The 18660-nt window shown below is 39.7% G+C and overlaps 1 pseudogene; it reads right to left on the reverse strand.

The window, feature by feature from the left end:
* The window catches only part of LOC148151952 (uncharacterized), an 83245-nt pseudogene extending 64985 nt beyond the window's left edge, over window positions 1-18260 (reverse strand).
* Between the last annotated feature and the right edge of the window lie 400 nt (window positions 18261-18660).

The following is an 18660-nucleotide window of genomic DNA, read 5'->3' on the forward strand; positions in this document are numbered from 1 at the left end:
GATGTGTTGTCCCAGTCGAATTGGTGGTTTTTTTCATCCGTGTGTAGGGCTACAAGGGAGAGAGGGTCACATCTTTTTGTGGCTAGCTAGTGTTCGTGTATCCTGGCGGCTAACGTTCTTCCTTCACAAACCTTGCAGTCATAGAGATGTACAGCATGGAAACATATCCTTCGGTCCAACTTGTCCATGCTGACCAGATATCCCAGCCCAAACTAGTCCCACCTGCCAGCACCCGGCCCATATCAGTCCAAATCCTTCCATTTCATATACCCATCCAGATGTTGCATTTTAAATGTTGCAATTGTACCAGCCTCCATCACATCCTCTGGCTGCTCATTCCATATACATACCACCCTCTGCCTGAAAAGGTTGCCCCTTAAGTCTCTTTTATATCTTTCCTATCTCACCCTCAGCCTCTTCCCTCTAGTTCTGGGCTCCCTTCTCCTGGGAAAAGACTTTGTCTATTTATCCTATCCATGCCCCTCATAATTTTATAAACCTCTATAAGGTCACCCCTCAGATTCTGATGCTGCAGGGAAAACAGCCCCAGCCTGGACAACCTCTCCCTATAGTTCAAATCCTCCAACCCTGGGAACATCCTTGTAAATCTTTTCTGAACCTTTTCAAGCTTCACAACATCTTTCTGATAAGAAGAAGACCAGATCGCACGCAATATTCCAAAAGTGGCCAAACCAATGTCCTGTACAGTCACATCCTTCCGACACCTGTACTCAATACTCTGACCAATAAAACAAAGCATGCCAAATGCCTTTTTCACTATCCTGTCTACCTGCGACTCCACTTTCAAGGAGCTTTGAACCTGCACTCCAAGGTCTCTTTATTCAGCAACATTCTTCAGGACCTTACCATTAAGTGTATAAATCCTGCTAAGATTTGCTTTCCCAAAATGCAGTGCCTCTCATTTATCTAAATTAAATTCCATCTGCCACTTCTCAGCCCATTGGCCCACCTGATCAAGATCTCGTTGTAATCTGAGGTAACCTTCTTTGCTGTCCACTACTCCTCCAATTTTGATGTCATCTGCAAACTTACTAACTATACTTCTTATGCTCACATCCAAATCATTTATGGAAACAATGAAAAGTAGTGGACCCAGCGCCGATCCTTGTGGCACTTTACTAGTCACAGGCCTCCAGTCTGAAAATCAACCCTCCATCGCCACCCTCTGTCTTCTACCTTTGAGCCAGTTCTGTATCCAAATGGCTAGTTCTCCCTGTATTCCATGAATCTAACCTTGCTAACCAGTCTCCCATGGGGAACCTTGTCAAATGCCTTACTGAAGTGATATAGATCACATCTACCGCTCTGCTCTCATAAATCCTCTTTGTTACTTCTTCAAAAAACTTAATCAAGTTTGCGAGACATGATTTCCCAAAGCTATGTTGACTATTCCTGATCAATCTTTGCCTTTCCAAATCCATGTACATCCTGTCCCTCAGGATTCCCTCTAACAACTTGCCCTACAGTTGTCTGGCTTGTCTTTACCACCTTTCTTAAACAGTGGCACCACGTTAGCCAACCTCCAGTCTTCTGGCACTTCACCTGTGATTATCGATGATACAAATATCTCAGCAAGAGACCCAGCAATCACTTAGCTTCCCACAGAGCTCTAGGGTATGCCTGATCAGGTCCTGGGGATTTATCCACCTTTAACCATTTCAAGACATCCAGCACCTCCTCCTCTGTAATATGTGCATTTTTCAAGATGTTACCACCTATTCCCTACATTCTATATCTTCCATGAGCTTCTCCACGTAAATACTGATACAAAATACTCATTTAGTATCTCCCCCATCTCTTGTGGTTCCACACAAAAGCTGCCTTGCTGATTTTTGAGGGGCCCTATTCTCTCCCTGGTTACCCTTTTGTGCTTAAGAAATTTGTAAAAACACTTTGGAATCTCCCTAACTCTATTTGCCAAAGCTATCTCATGTCCCCTTTTTGCCCTCCTGATTTCCCTCTTAAGTATATTCCTCCTGCCTTTATACTCTTGCAGGGATTCACTCAATCTATCCTGTCTATACTTGACATATGCTTCCTTCTTTTTCTTAACCAAATCCTCAGTAGTCTTATCCTTTTCCACAACCATGGAAACTTATGGAATTATGATCCCAAAATACTCTCCCACTGAAACTTCAGTCATCTGGCTCAGGCTATTCACCAATACTAGGTCTAATACAGCCCTTCGCTACTTGGACTAGCTACATTTTTTTCAAGATATCCTCCTGGATGCCCAGAACAAATTCTGCCTCATATCAGCCCCTGGCACTAAGGGAATTCCATGAATAATAGGGAAATTAAAATCACTCATTACCACATCCTGTTATTTTTATATCTTTCCATAATTTGTTTACATTTCTGTGTCTCTAATTCCCACTGGCTATTGGGAGATCTATAGTATAACCTCATCATATTTGTTGCATCTGGTATTTCCTAAGTTCTGCCCATATTGCCTTGCTAGGTGAGCCCTCCAAGTTGTCCTCTCTTAGGACAGCTATTAGAAATGAAAAGAGGTTCAGGCCATCTGAATTGGAAAGAAGTTACAAGACTGTCTCAGCAGTTCTTGAAGGAAAACTGAAAAGAATCCATTATCATAAGAAATTAAAACATTGAGTTAGTAGTAATATTTTTTCTGGGATTACATATCTATAAAGGATATTGATTACATTAAGAACATTCTAAACTGTCCTATATGTAGCTTTGTATTTGTTTTTCTTTTGTATTATAAACTTGTGTCCTTGTATTAAAGAACATTGACAACTCTATATGAATGCATTCATTGACTAATCACCATGCTAATCAACTGCAAAAATTAAACTTCTGAGCTATCAAGCCAAGTTTCACTCTGTGATCTAACTTGTCCAGTATTACCATCAGTTGGATTCATAATGAAGTGGAACCTCTTGGCAAGGTATGAAGTCATGGAATTTAAGAGAGATCCACATCTTATTTTAAAAGGAGTGAGAACACAGAGGAGCTGTACATAAAACAGGACTGTTGCTGTGAAGTATATTACAAATACTGAGCTTTCAAATGGCTGTATGTTGATAAGAATTTCTGAGAGTAGAAGTCATAATGTGTGTATTATCTGAAATGTTTAACTAAGGCTGAACATAGTGAATTAGCAGTTTAATTGAAGGTAGAAATAGAAGCATGATGTCATAAAGATGTGATGCTTAAAGTGATTACTCAGCATTCAAAAGTAAAGAAAGAAAACCTGAAATAGAGATGTCATCACGAGAATTTGTTGGGATTCAGATAGAAATGGAAAAAAAAATAAGTTGACGGAAAAAGGCAATGAACAGCAATGAAGAATGCTGAAATCATGACATTTGAATTTTGAACAGAGAGGAATATCAGACAATATTACTTGGAGAGAGGATAAGCTCAGAATAAAGGAGACAAGAAGGGTTAGTAGATCAGAGATTGACTCTGATTCCAGTGAGAGATTTGATTTAGCTAGAATTCTACATTTAGTGTCTAAATTTACAGGGAAACATACTTCACCTCATTTGAAAAAATAAATGGGAAAATGAAAAGGCCAAAGTATAATCATTTGAGTCTTTTTGTTGCAGTGCTTTGAAGTTTTGAAGAATACATTGAAGAATTCTAAAATATCAACTTTTTTTGCATACACCAAAATGCCAGAAGTTGCACTTCTGGTTTGCAATAAACATGCATGTCCTGGCTACCATATTGAGTGTTGAAGAATTCTGTTTAGAGCTTGTGAAACAGGTATGATACCATCAAATTGCTGGGCCATTAACCTTACTTAGAAGCCTACAATATGTTATCATAACTCACTGCAATATGAATAATACAAAAGGTGCCTGGACCTTTTAGCTTTGGCACAAAATAATTTGATCAAACATAGATCATAGAACAGTTATAGCACAGGAGGAGGATGTTCTGAGTTCATGCTAACATTCATGCAGGAATTTCTTTGGGGTATGTCTGATGATCCACAGTAACTTCAGTCATAGATATTAGAACCCTGCTTGTGTGGATTATTCGAGTTTCTATTTAACTTCTGCTGAAGTTACAGTTGTCATTTGGGAGAACCCCCAGAGAAACTTTGTAGTGATTATTTCATGAAGATGAACGGTTCTTTAAGTGTCCTAGTTGGTTGCTGCAGTACTTTCCTTTTCTTTAATTAAAATGCAAAGAGCTAATGCAAATGGTATAAAAGGTAAGGTTAATCAATTCTCATCATTACAGACTTATGGCAAGTAATATAATGATTATTTATTAGGATAGCTCATTCTTTTGTTGTTTAAGCTTGCTTGCTGACTAGAATGGAATTTTAGCTTTGACAAAGAAAACACTTTCATAATAGGTTCATGGTGGAATTGGCAGAGGGTTGAGTAGGCCGCTTGCCCTTCCTCTTCCATCATCGGAATAATTTTGTAATGAGTGAGGGAAGGACCTATAGAGGGAAAACTATATTTATTTTCTGAAAGAGCATGGCTAAAAAAAAAACAAATAGTAGTTTGCTCCAAGATGTGTAACTGTAGTTTTTAGTTTATAAATCTCTATGTGAGAACTAAAAGCACATCAAATGTCTGTCTATTATACGCACCAGAAACATTTATTTCACAAATTCTTTTTATGCCAATAATCCAATTAGGAAGTGATATTGTATGACAAGCTATTGTCTGCAGGGGAATGGACTGCATGTTTGGTGCTTCATAATTATCAGCGTTTTTGACAAGAATGTAAAGAATACATGGGGGCTGGGAATGAGTTTTTTTTTAAGTGTGTCCAAATGAAATACAAAATGTATGCCAATTCATGTAAGCTTCAGGCTCTGTGGCTTTTTAAAGCTATGCCAGATGCTGTTCTGTCAGTGAAACCAAGAGTAAAACTGATACAAAATGCTGCAAGGCAAAGAACAGCCTCCAGTCAGCATGAAGACATTGAAACTCAACGTTTCCAGAGGTACAGATCCTCGGCAATCCTCTTCCATGATGCAATCATTCCAGTGACTCAGAAGCAAAATGCAGACTCACCAACACTAAATAAATCCTCTAAGGTTGACGGTGAACTTTTTAAACTGAAAATATAGGGCAGATCTAACAGCTAAGCACTTTTCACTGTAAGGAATCAGTTCCACATGGACGTTCTTATATACTCGGACATTTACACCTATTTAATTATTCAGCAAATTTGATGTATGTTTGTGGAAGTCACTAAATGATGATTCTTAGCACTTTTGTGAAACACATGATTATTACGATACTCCCAATTGCGCTTCTTGAAACTGTAGCATGCTTTATTTCTACTTTTTGCCTTTGATTTGCAGGAAAAGTATATAGTCAACTGGCATTTTTAGGAAATCTATTGTGAAAACTCCACCAAATGTTGATGCTTGTTTTTATTATTAAGTGTAATCATGCATTTTGGCAGGAGAGATCTGCCTCACACATCAATGCTTGTGTGTAAAGACTTTGAAGGAAAGTGTTCAGCTGTCTAGTGGCACTAGTGATAGGTGAGTGGGTGGGAGTTTGGCAGGAGCCTGACAGTAAATCCGACATGCCTGGTACTTTGCATCAAAATCTGCTGCTGTTGTGGGCCAACAGAAACAGATATACTTTACTGGTAGAAGTCATGATTTACTAGCCTACACCTTTAGTGCCAGGGCAGCAATTAAAGAAAGAAAGAACTGTCATTTATATGACATTCTTCTTGAGAGGCAGCTGGATGTTATAGATTGCTATACCATCTAAAACCTGTTACTGTAATACTAAGCTAAATAATTTCAGTGTAGAGATTACACCGAAGGAAATCATAGGGCTCTGCTAGTGATTTCTTCATCTTAAGGCATGTTAAACTTCAGTTTTCACTAAGACATGTAATAAAGAACCTAGTGGTCAGCTCAATTCATGCATAAATTCAAGTGCTACACCTTGGGTTATATTATGCCTACATATTGATGCAAACAATGGGAAGTGTCAAGAGAAATCTACTCATACAATTTTAAATATGAATCTTTGTGATGATGCCATGGCTTTAAGAAGTCTACCAAAGCCACTAGAGTAAACAGCTTGTGAGACCTTGAGGCTTTTTAAAACTTGGAACAATAGAAGCAGCCTGAATGGGTGTGGTCAAGCTCCATAGTATCATGAATTTTAGCTTTAGCTTATAGCATTTGCTGTTGATGTCTTGAAGAAGTGGAAGCAATTTTTCCCTCTATTGGTTACAGCCAAAAGCTGGGAGTTCTCTTCCTGCTACTGGAGTGGCATGTGAGACAATCTGTTTTCTGATTTGCCTTTTGTGAAGGATGTGTTTATGGAATGTTACCAGTTGATTGGTAATAGTTACTATGCCTATTATTCTGTTAAGGTTTCCAATAGTGTTAAGTTATTCCAATTCCTTCTTTCTTTTGTTGTACTTTAACTATAGTGATGAATAAAGTATGTTTTGCTTTAAATCCAGTAGTTTCACCAATCGAATTGCATCTGGAATGCAACACTTTATGTTTACCTTCAAAATAAGAAAATGTTAGGGTCGGGACTATCTTCTGAATATTTTGAGGGAGTTTGGTCTGGTCCCTAACGTCTTTAAATCTATGTAAACTCACGTGACTAAGAGGTTGACTCTTTTTAAAAAAAACACTTTCTCAACATAATTTTGCCCAGTGGGAGGAAATTAATGGATTATTTGTGTTGCATCAGGGAAACTGATCTGTTTGTTCACACCTTTGTGGAATTCTGGTGGAAAGGCATGCCAACAGTCCCTTTAAATAGGTTCTCGTCGATTAATTTGGCAATTTTTATGAGCACTCACATTGACGAATAGAACAATTCAACCAATTCCTTCATTTGAGAAATGTATTTAGGAATATTGACTCAACTGCAGGCGTTATAAAATGCCTTGAATTTGAATACCCAAAATCTTAAAGGACAATCTACAAAATGCTATACTAAAGAAACTGGATTTCAAAAAGAATGCTTGTGACAAATATTCTGGATAAATTACAGAATTCTGCCAATATGCCTAGTTTTGAAGAGAACTTGCAGACATTTTTAAAAATCTTGTTCTGTTTCACCAGACTAATCAGTCGTGCATTGTAAATAACTTGCCAGCTGGTAGAATCAAATCACATGAAAGTCACTGGTGGAGCCTGTCCTGACATAAATAACAGTCAGAATCCTTATAGGTGAGAAGGTCAGGTCATCTATTCCACAAAAGTACATTTTTGTCATTATTATATGCTTAGCAGATTTTCCCTGCGGTATATAGACTATGTTAAGACTGACAGAAATAGTTTGCCAGTAGATTAACAATTTCTATGCTTTAACAAAATATTTTCATTGCACAGTTTGCGTTCGATCACTTGCTCAAACAGAGAACAGATTTTGCCAGAGCTGGTTAATATTTCTACATGCCTGAACATGAAGACACCACTTACGATGGCCAAAATGTTTCTTGGTCTGTTGCCAGAAAAATACAGCAAATTACATTTGTAGATTGACGGTAAGAACTATGATGTCCCACCACGAGGGCTAGTTTAAATGTGCAATGCCACAAACCATCAAGAAAAAAAAAGATTAAATTATTTCAATAAAAGGCCATACTAAAGTACTGTGTAGTACAATAAAAGTAGCCAGGTGTGTTTATTGGCAACTGTGTCCTAATGAGAACCCTATGTTTTGCTGTAAGCTGTAATACACATTTCTCAGAGGATTAAACTGCCTGGAAAGGCCATCTAGTGCAATGAAAGTGGAGGCCTAAAACACTCTGTAAGTGTATAAAAACAATGCTAAAAGCTAGTCTAGTTCTTAAATGTACAAGTGTTGACAAAAGCCTCTGGGAAAAGAATACGAAAAAGCCTTCAGGAGTATAAATTCAGAGAGGATTATAGGCCTGGTGTTAACATCCATGAAGCTGTCATAAAGTTAATTTCTACAATACTACCCTATGCTAATTACATTTTACCATTCCCAAACTTTGACATTTTAAATTTTGTGGGGGGTTACATCCAGTTGGATTTTCAAATGGAATGTGTTTGCAATTAATACACCAGAAAAGTATTGTTTTAACTGACTCATACATATTAGAAAAGACTTTGAGGTGCTTTGGGCAGTTTAATAAATAGATATGCGCAGAAAGACATTATCGTGCTCATGATCAGGCTTGCTGTTTGATGGCGCATTATACACGAATGTTTATATTAGAATCTGAAAAAATGTTTCTGCTGCAAGGTAAACTTGTAAAGATGATTCAGCATAATCACTGATTTACAGAGAAGACTGGTGAGCTTGTTGGCAGAAGGATTGTTTTTTTTTGCTTTTATTGACATTATAGGGATGATAATACCTTGCTTTTAGTTATTTTTTTCCAGGAATATAGGAGGCCATTCAGTCCCTTGAGGCTGCTCCACCATTCTACATCTTGACTGAACATCCATATGTACCTTATTCTTGTTCTATCCCCTATCTATGATGATGGGATAGTGTCGGGTGATGGGCTTAGATTAGTTCACAGGTCAGTGCAACATCAAGGTCTGAAGGGCTTGTTTAGCGCTGTATTGTTTTATGTTCTATCTATCAATCTGTCTTGAACTTAATAAATGACTGGATGTTGGAAAATCCACATTTAATGCTGGCCACTTATTTTGTATGTATTAATGGCTACTGAGACCTAAGACCTAAGTGTCCAAACACAGTTTTTATGACTTAATCCATAAGCCCCTGAGGAATCTGGCACCTGCATACCAATTGCTTGGTAGGTTCATTAGAGTTGCCAATTTAATGTAAATTAGACAAGGTGACTATAATACACTAAGAGTGCATAAACATTTCTCTAACCTCAGTATTCATATAGGATTCAAACTGTATGGATCACAAAGTTAAAAATCACACAGCACCAGGTTATAGTCCAACAGGTTTGTTTGGAAGCACTAGGTTTTGGAGCGCTGCTCCTTCATCAGATGGTTGTGGAGTATAAGATCGTAAGACACAGAATTTATAGCAAAAGTGTACAGTGTGATGTAACTGAAAGTATACATATTGAAAAAGATCTGGATTGTTTGTTAAGTCTCTCTTCTTTTAGAATGACCATGTTGGTTTCAGTTCTTTCATACATAATTCCCAAAACTTTTTTAAAGTTACATTCTCAAGTGAACTTTAACAATAAGTGCAATGTCGGCCCAGATAATGCATTGAAGGAGTGAGGTGCCTTGTATGAGACTGTCTGTGCCTAAATATTCAGACGGATTATATTTCCAAAAATGGGATTTACAGAATCTTACATGGATTCATGCAGTTTTTGAGTGAAATAAAATGCAATTCTGCAAGTACAAATTCATCCCACAAACGTGTGTGTGTGTATACGCGGGGTGGGGGGTATGAGTGTCTGTGAGAGAGTGTGTATGTGTATGTGTGAGTGTAAAGGGGTATAAGTCGAGACAGGATGTGTATGCGGGCGAAAGTGTGGGAGTATATGTGTAAGCGTATAAGAGGGAGCTTGTGTATGAGAGAGGGTGTGTGTGTGCGTGAGCGTGCGTGTGCGTGTGTGTGTGTGTTGCAGTGGGGTCATCTGTAGTCTGACATGAATCCAAGATCCCAGTTGAGGCCATCCCCATGGGAACTAAACTTGGCTATCAGCCTCTGCCCGACCACTTTTCGTTGTTGCCGTCCCAAAGTCTGCCTTGGAGGACAGTCATCCGAAGGTCCGAGGTCTAATGTCTCGGACTGCTGAAGTGTTCTCCGACTGGGAGGGAACACTCCTGTCTGTTGATTGTTGTGCGGTGTCCATTCATCCGTTGCTGTAGCCTCTGCTTGGTCTTACCAATGTACCATGCCTCAGGGCATTCTTGCCTACAGTGTATGTGTTAGACAAATGTTGGCCGAGTCACATGAGTACCTGCCACATACATGATGGGAGGTGTACCCACATGTAATGGTAGTATCTGTGTCGACACTGACATGTCTTGCAGCGTCTACTGTGACAAGGTTGTATGGTGTTATCCTGAAAGCCGAACAGTTTGCTGTGAACAATGATCTCTTTGAGGTTTGGTGGTTGTTTAAAGGAGAGAAGTGGAGGTGTGGTCAAGGTTTTGGCAAGGTGCTCATCCTCATTGATAATGTGTTGCAGGTCACGAAGAACAAGCAGGAGCTTTTCGGCTCCTGGAAAATACTGAACAATGAAGGGTACCCTGTCGGTTGCAGCACGTGTCTGTCTCCTGAGGAGTTCATTAAGCTTTCTCGCAGTGGCAAGTCAGGACTGGCAGTTGACGGGTTGAGCATCATGCCCTGTTCTTATGAGGGCATCCTTGAGTACTTCCAAGTGCCTGTCTGTTCCTCCTCATCTGAACAGATCTTGTGTATGCGTAGGACTTGTCCAGAGGGGATGGCTGTTCTAATTTGTTTCAGATAGAAGCTGGAGTAGTGTAGCGTTGTGAGGTTATCTGTGGCTTTGCAGTTGAGTGAGGTGCTGAGGTGCCCATCCTTGATGGAGATGCATGTGTCCAAGAATGATTCAGATAGTAGAGAGTAGTCCATAGTGAGTTTGATGGTGGGATAAAACTCATTGATATCACTGTGTAGTCATTTCTGTGACTCCTCATCATGGGTCCAGAGGAAGAAAATGTTGTCAATATACCTGGTGTATAGTGTTGGTTAGAGGTCCTACATAGGGAAGAAGTCTTGTTCGAATCTGTGCATAAAAATATTGGCATATTGGGGTGCAAATTTGGTCACTATGGCTGTTCTGTGTGTCTGGATGAAGAGCTAATTGTAAAAGGTGAAAGCATTGTGATCGAGGAGAAAGCGAATGAGTTGTAGGATGGTGTTTGGAGATTGGCAGTTGTTGGTGTTGAATACTGAGCCTGTTGCCACGGCACCATCATTGTCGGGGATGCTGGTGTAGAGTGCTGAAACATCTATTGTGATAAGGAATGTTCCCAGTTTGACTGATCCGTGGGTGCTGAGTTTCTGTAAGAAATCTGTAGTGTTGCAACAGAAGCTGGGAGTCCTCTGTACAATGGGTTTCAAGCGAGGTTCTCACACAGGGTCCCATTCCCTGATATGATGAGACATCCTGATATGTTGGCTTTGTATATCTTCAGAAGGTAGTAGAAGTCCCCTATATAAGAAGTATGTGGGATGAGAGCACATAGGGAACTCTGAAGGACTGGATCCAAAGTCCTGATCAATGTGTTTAGTTCATGGGTGTGCTCTTTGGTTGGATTGGCCAGTAGTTGTCTGTAGTGTTCTTGGTTGTTCAGTTGTTGGTACACTTCTTTGCAGTAATCTGTTCTATTCTGAATGATGGTGGCTCCTCCTTTATCTGCTGGTTTGATGACAAAGTTGTGATTGGTTTTGAGAGCAAGGATGGCAACGCGTTGTGATCGGGTAATGTTTTGCTCTGCCTGGTGGGGTGCAGCTGATGAATCTGGCATTGATATATTTCCTGACGGTTTGAGCATACATATCAAGCCCAGGGCTGTGGCCCTCCGGTGGGGTCCAAGTTGATTCCTTCTTTCGTCATCCCTCTACGGATCCCTGTGATGACTGTTCTGGTCCTCCATAAGCTCATTGGGACCACTCCTGGTATCTTGAAAGAATTCCCAGAGTCTCATTCATCTGATGAATTCCTCTGTGTCTGCTGCAAGACCCATGTGGTCCATTTTGATGATAGGGCAGAAATTGAGACTCCTGCTAAGAACTTCAATCTCTTCCGGTTGAAGGGTCCAATAAGTTGACATTTGAGTTCCCCGTGGTGATAATGTTTTCCACTGTGGTGCCAGGGCGGGCTTAGCTATGGCTGGTGGTGATGCTCAGTTTCTCCAGTTTCTTGTTCTCAGTGTGCATGTACGTGGTGTACTTTTGTCGCCTTGCCTGTTTGGCAATGTCCTGTAACTGTACTGTTATATCCTGAGTGCAGGCTGAGAGTGTGGACTCCATCTTAATTTCAGGTTGTGGGGTTTGCTGTAGAGTTGGTGCATGAGATGATTGAGGAGTTTATGAGAAGTACAGTGGGGAAATCTCTCCACATAGTCTGTGATGTAGGTCGACTTGAGTGTATCCGTCATCCTTTTGGGATCTTTCTTGCTTTCCTGCATTTCTGTAGAAACTTGATGTCTGTGTCAGTATGTGCGATCTTCTTAGAGATCCTCTCCACTTTGACTGGCAGTTAGTGGTGTTGATTGTAGTCATGATCTGGAGATGCCGGTGTTGGACTGGGGTGTACAAAGTTAAAAATCACACAACACCAGGTTATATGTTTGTTTGGAAGCACTGGGTTTCAGAGTGCTGCTCCTTTAACAGGTGGTTGTGGAGCATAAGAATGTAAGACATAGAATTTATAGCAAAAGTTTGCAGTGTGATGTAACTGAAATAATATATTGAAAAAAACCTGGATTGTTTGTTAAGTCTCTCATCTTTTAGAATGACCATGTTGATTTCAGCAGAGCTCTGAAAGCTAGTGCTTCCAAATAAACTCGTTGGACTTTAACCTCGTGTTGTGTGATTTTTAACTTATTTCACCCCAGTCAAACACCGGCACCTCCAAATTATGTATGGATCACCTCTTCCTTATAGCTGGGTTTTTCTTCCTGAAGGTGCATAGATTTATGTTCTGTTGTTTCTAGATCACTGTTACTCTATATTTTGTGCCAGACAGAAAGGTAATGAATTTCTAAGTCTTACTGGCTTCTTAAAGGTGGACCATGCTGTTAACTGTTTCCTTCGTAACCGATACGTATGTGATAAGATTGAGACGGTCTGGGGTTAGCCGTATGAGTGAACCTTCTGTTCTAAGATTAGAGAAAGGGTGGAAATCACATGACACAGAATGGTCAAATACATAATATGTTTTACAATGCTTCAATGAAACATCTTATTACATTAAATTCCCTATATAAATATTCATTTGTTATGATCACGTGAGAAAGGTCTGAAAGACACACCTCTTTTCCCACACCTCATTTTGACTGCAACAGTTGTTTTGAGAAAGGGATAATTCAGTGTGTGTTTAACTGCTTAAATGCTGTGATCATTAAAAAAAAATCAGTATGACAGGCTTTCTTTAATTTTTACAAAAAGGGCAGAATAATTGTATTGTACTTAAGTCAACTTATGTAAAATGTTATAACAAATACTCTGACTTTCACACAGGTGGGCACTTGAAGATCATACATAAATGTAACTTACAGAGTCGCAGAAGAGATTAATTGATATAGGGTCCAGTAAAAGTAAAGATGCATATGATTTTTGAAGTCTGATGACTTTGCTGGCTTCATGCTGAACTTGAAGTGGTCCTGCCACTTCTGGCTTTGAAGAGTTTTAAAGATACAGTTGGATGATTTATCTGTTGTTCTTCTGCAGGCAGTCGCTGCTGGGTTCAGTTTTTCATAAAAATCTTTCTTTGTGTCACCTGGATAGCTAAATTAACACACGGGATTCAAAATTATCTAGTTGTCTGGGGAGAGAGAGAGAGAGAGAGAGTGACAGAGAGAGATAGAGCGCATGAGAGATTGAAAACATGCACATTAAGTCTTACTCCTATGGCATCTCAGTTGTTTGTCACATGACTTTGCCTCGCCAACTGCCTAATGACCCAAATATGGCCATTGCTAATGTATTTCAGTTTGCCAACATGATGAGATAATGTCTAAGCACATTCCTCTCGTTTGTCGCATTGATTAAACGATTATGCCTAATTACCTGACTCCGCTCAATCCAGGTGTTTATCCTGATGCTTTGCCAATAATGTAGAAGATGGTCCCCATTCACACTGCTATATGATAATTTTTTGTGAAGCTTTGCGGACAGGTTGTCTCTATTTTAATGGCATTTGAATGGCATTCTCATGTAAAAGATACAGTGATGAAAATGTTCAACATCTTTGACTGTGGATCATAAATTGCTGGATTATGGCTTTTATTCTTTTAAACATTTTCAGGTGTTTCCAGCCTGTAAATACAAGTTTTATTTATAAAGCATGCTGCATACAATGTTGCAAATAAATTCATATAGAGCTCTCATTCTTTCTTTAAAAAAGTATTACATTTTTTCATATTAGAGGAGCTATATAAATACAAATTATTCTTGCTTCACTTTGTACATTTTGCAACCAAACCTAACTTGGTAATTCAATCCACCTGACTGTATATACTTTATGCTATAGAGAAAACCCTTACTTCATCATTTTTCTAGAAAGTAGCAAAATGTACTGACAACTTTCCTGCTCTGCTGTATACAGTTCCTCATAAAGGTTGACTGTGAGCCTGGAAAATAATTTATACCTAACAAAGGCCTCAGAAACTGAATATTAAAGGAATGTCAAAATGTTCACATTTCGCACACAGATGTGTAGCCCATAAGTACTTATAAGGAGGCACATAGTGCTTATTGGCTTTGGTAGGACTGTAACAGTTGCCAGTAGGACCTTGGCCTATTGACCATGTTAATCAGCGCTCCTGTAAATAATTCAGCAATATCGTTATTCTCTGAAAGCTTGAAGCAATTTCTATTAGATTCAACTTCTTAAGGGCCTGTGCATAGGACATGGGCTTTTGGGCCAGCAGGATGGGGCTACAAAGTACCTGAACTCAGTTTGCATCTCTTTCCCAGCACATACGTGTTACTTTTCATGAGATTTACCTTTGAAATTGACTGTGGTAAAGTTTACAACCCTTTCTATCAGGAGAAACTATTTCACACACCTGACTGCCAGGAAGATATTATACACCCAAAATCGACTGAACAGACATTATTCAAGTAAAATAAGAAAATGGTTCACTGAGTTTTAAAGGGACTACAAAAAGCCAATCAGATCCTGATCTGTGATCCTTGTTTTAAAGCACTCTTGAGAGCACTTGCAGGAATTATCAGAACAATAATTATGGAATAGAAATGTTTTACAAATTGTGCAAACTCATTTAAGTTAGAACTAAATTATAGCAATCTTTTTACCCCTTTTAATAAATAGGCGTCTTGTTCAATGACACTGTAACACAATATTTGATTATTAATTCATAAATTCTTGTGAAATTGATTGTTTTCTCCACTGCAAAGCACACACTTCTAAGAAATAACTGCCACTTACAGAAGAGGCTGTGATTGAAGTGATTAAATTATGGTTAAACCTATAGTTCAGCTGCAAGCCATTTCAGGACTCCATCTCTACAGTTAGTATCATAAGAGTCATAGAGATGTACAGCACAGAAACAGACACTTTGATGTAACTCATCCATGCTGACCACATATTCTCATTTGCAGATAATTTCAACGTGGGCACTCAAACATCCTTTCAGATACAATGCCATCTTAAATATGGACTAATTTTTAATTATTTACACATTCTCTAAGAGCAGATTGGGTTTCCTATTGTGAAAATGTTTTCACTACTTGGGTTAATTTGGACAGATACGTTGAATGTGCCAAAAATGTTCTGATTTTGAGAAATTTTGTTGTCATTTAAAATATTTGTTCACAGAATTTCAGCATCACCAGCTGAGCCAACATTTATCCCTAATTGCCTGAGGACTGAAAGGCTTGTGAGGGCATTTCAGAGGGCAATTAAGAGGCAACATTGTGGGCCTGAAACCATGAATAGGGTGTAGCAGGTCAGGGTGGCTGAAAGGATGTTGGTCAACAAACATGTATTTACAACAATCAATAGTTACACAGTTTCACTAGTTTTTAATTCCAGTATATTATGAATTAAAATTGCACCATCTGCTATGGTTGAATTCAAAATTATGTCCCCAAAACATTAGTCTGTGATTCTAGATTACTACACCAGTGACATTACAATTATATACTAACTCCCCAATCTACATAACTTCATAGATAGTTTCCAAATAGTGTCGTGACAAAGGACTGAATCTTACCAGAAATTAATAGGTGCCATTTTTGGAGAGTTTCATGGAAAGTTTCTCTTTGCAAGGCCTAGAGAATTTTATCATGCTATCATTCCAAAGTCATTAACCATGTACCATGCCCCTATGGCCCCTGTTCTATTCTCTCACTAGCTTTAAAGAAAGTTAATTTAAAGAAAGGAAAGCCCAGGACCCCTGATGCCAGGACTTCTTTGAATATTTGCTGTCCACCCCATCAAGCATTGTCATTCCAAAGTTGCCTTTCAACATTTACATAGTGGGATAGCAATCACAAAATCATGCTTCTCAGAGTGCAGAGGAGGAATGTACAAGTGCACATTCCTACATCAGTTGCTGTTCAAGCACCAAGTCACACAGTTTACCTGTCCTGAGCCACACACCATTTGACAATGGCCTGACTGATACTCCCTCCTCAATGCCCACTTTAATCATTGTTCAATGAGGGACCACCACATACAGGAAAGCTTTAAGTGTTTCAAAATACATACCAACAGCACAAGGTAAAAGGAAACAGAAGTTGCATTAGTCCCTTGAAACAGAAGCAGACTGTTTGCCTGTCAAGCTCCAACAATTTTAGTGACAATGCATGATCACTGCAACCAACTCTTATCTACTGGAAATGGGTGTCAATTAGGTCTGTCAGGCTTGTAGCACCAACACTGTAGCTCTTTAGCATGCAGACATTGATGTTCCTCATGCTCATTGTCCTTATCTTTCTCCTTTGGGAGTCTGCTCCTACTCTCCAAGCTCATCAACCTCAATCATATCCCTTCTTTCCTGTTCTAGTTATGCAAAGCAAAAATGCTTAAATTATTTGGCACATTCTGTCTGGACTGTTCTTTAAAGACGCAGACTGATCCAAGCAGCAGAACCCGATCTTCAGCAGCCTATTGTTTCCTACACCATAGACTGGTCGAAGAATGGGTTGCGTTATATCTATGCTTCACCTTAATCATGGGTTTACAAAGAACAAAGATCCTCAGTAACTAAAGGTACTTCCTAGCATCAGGTTGGGAATTGCCAGTTTTTTGTTATGTCACTATAAATAGAAAATAGCTCTCTTAGTACAAAGAACAAAGAAAATTTACAGCCCAGGAACAGGCCTTTCGGCCCTCCGGCCCTCCAAGCCTGAGCCGATCCAAATCTACTGTCTAAACCTGTTGCCCAATTCCTAAGCTTCTGTATCCCTCTGCTCCCCACCTACTCATGCATCTGTCCAGATGCATCTTAAATGAATCTACCATGCCTGTCTCTATCACCTCTGCTGGCAGCGCATTCCAGACACCCACCACCCTCTGTGTGAAGTACTTGCCGTGTGTATCCCCCTTAAACTTTCCACCTCCATAGCAGAGCCATCAACCGTGATTGCAGTGGGTCATCCTGGTGCCCCAGTTACCATCTTGCAAGATAACTGGTCCCTCAAAAGCAGGAATATGAGAGTTCTCAAAGATATAGGCATCACTGGCAACTACCAGGGTATCTGGTGCAGACTTCCAACATATGGTATTAATGATCACTGAAGACTTGAACATTGATGAAATGAAAACCCTTTCTACTGATGAACTTATCAACATTATGATATGAGTCTCTCAATGTAGAATGTGTACAGTCTATAATCCCTGCATCTAGGGGAAGCCAACTATTTGGCAAAGCCTATTGCCTGGACTGCAGCACTGACCATGTCGTGGCGAAATAGCATAAATAACATAGTTATAACATTAAGACATCTATCGGTGCATAATTGAGAGATTCCACACAGATGCCCAATGAGTCCTTGAAAGGAGCCAATTGCATAAAAGTTACGTTGGTGGTCAATGAGGTAGGATGGCCACCCACTCCTTCAGGTCACAGAACCTTTTCCAGCAGTTGACATAGTTCTGTGACAGTGTCTTGGGACATCCTCAGACTGCATTGATACTGTGACTCACTCATCCACGAGGGGTCATAGTTTTAAGCTGTTTGGCGGAAGGCATAGAGGGGATGTCAGAGGCGGGTTCTTTACACAGAGAGTTGAGAGAGCATGGAATGCGTTGCCAGCAGCAGTTGTGGAAGCGAGGTCATTGGGGATATTTAAGAGACTGCTGGACATGCATATGGTCACAGAAATTTGAGGGTTCGCACATTAGGTTTACCTTACATGAGGATCAATGGGCGGTACAACATCATGGGCTGAAGGGCCTGTTCTGTGTTGTACTGTTCTATGCTCTATGTTCTATGAATGGCATCAAAGAAAAAAAGCTCTCTGTACCTGTATGAAAAACTCTCTGTATTTCCTATGCAGCTTGAGGAGACCTTTAGCTGTGACCTCTTCATGTGGAGGCTGTTCAGCAGCTGCTGGTCCTGAGCTTGCTGATGCATCTCTTGTGCCTCCTCCATTTCTCTGAAGCATTGTTACATCACAGCAACTGTGACAATAACCCCTGCTTTGGCTGGATCCATTAAGATCACTTGCAATGAACCAGTGTGGGGAACTCAAGAAACAGAACAGATTCTTAGTAAAGTATGCTGTCAGCATACTTGGACGATGGTCACCGAAGGTCCAAGGTCAAATGTCCTGGAATGCTGAAGGGTTCTCCGACTGAGAGGGAGCATTCCTCTCTGTTGATTGTTGTACGGTGTCCATTCATCCGTTGCCATAGCCTCTGCTCAGTCTCGCCAATGTACCATGTCTCAGGGCATCCTTGCCTATAGTGTATGAGAGAGACAATGTTGGCTGAGTCATGTGATTTCACTTGAGAATGTAACTTTACAAAAGTTCTGGGATTTACATATAAAGGAACTGAAACCAA

The sequence above is a fragment of the Chiloscyllium plagiosum genome, unplaced genomic scaffold (genome assembly GCF_037043375.1).
Source record: "Chiloscyllium plagiosum isolate Xiang-an unplaced genomic scaffold, Cpla_swu_hap1 HiC_scaffold_2, whole genome shotgun sequence".
NCBI classification, from domain to species: domain Eukaryota; kingdom Metazoa; phylum Chordata; class Chondrichthyes; order Orectolobiformes; family Hemiscylliidae; genus Chiloscyllium; species Chiloscyllium plagiosum.